This window comes from Pteropus vampyrus, unplaced genomic scaffold, assembly GCF_000151845.1.
Source record: "Pteropus vampyrus isolate Shadow unplaced genomic scaffold, Pvam_2.0 Scaffold431, whole genome shotgun sequence".
Lineage (NCBI taxonomy): Eukaryota > Metazoa > Chordata > Mammalia > Chiroptera > Pteropodidae > Pteropus > Pteropus vampyrus.
This window is the reverse complement of record NW_011889212.1, coordinates 620,060-620,727: the sequence shown is the minus strand read 5'-3', so window position 1 is coordinate 620,727 and position 668 is coordinate 620,060.

The following is a 668-nucleotide window of genomic DNA, read 5'->3' as shown; positions in this document are numbered from 1 at the left end:
CTATAATAATGGAAACTAACCATGTGGTTTTCTCAGTAATCCTCATCATGCTTGAGGTTGCATTTTGTATCAGGATGTAGAGAGATGCAGTAGAGATACTAGTCAAATGTCTTCATGTCTTGTTGCCTCACAGCAATTGTATCAATAATGTGTTGGTAAATGTTTCTTCCATAGCCTTTAAAAAGTCATTAAATATCAGTGTCTTTGTGTTTGTAGTTAGTATTCTCATTCATAAAATTCAGAACTAGATAGTTCACCTTTCCTAGACTGGAGTTTAGATTTCAATGAACTGAAGATTGGCCTTCTCTGAAAAATTGTTGAACTGTAGTGGTGTAGTCTATGCTTTGAATGGTTGCACTTGTTTTATTTCTCTTATTAGGACATTTTTCCAGCCATTCATTTCTATGTCATTTCTATCTTCATATTTTTGCTTTTAGACAAATTGTTATAAAGTTCATCTACATCTTATAATGCAGACATAGTCACCATTAATATAATTTTAGCGTAAATTGATGAGTTTATATGTAAGTATATTTTCTCCTCTCTTTTAAAACACAAAACATACTGAAAGTTTGTTAATGCTCATGTTTGTGACATTTTTGTTAATTGTCAATTATTTAGAAGAAAATATTCAATGTAAGACCAAATACATTCAAGAGTATTCTAGG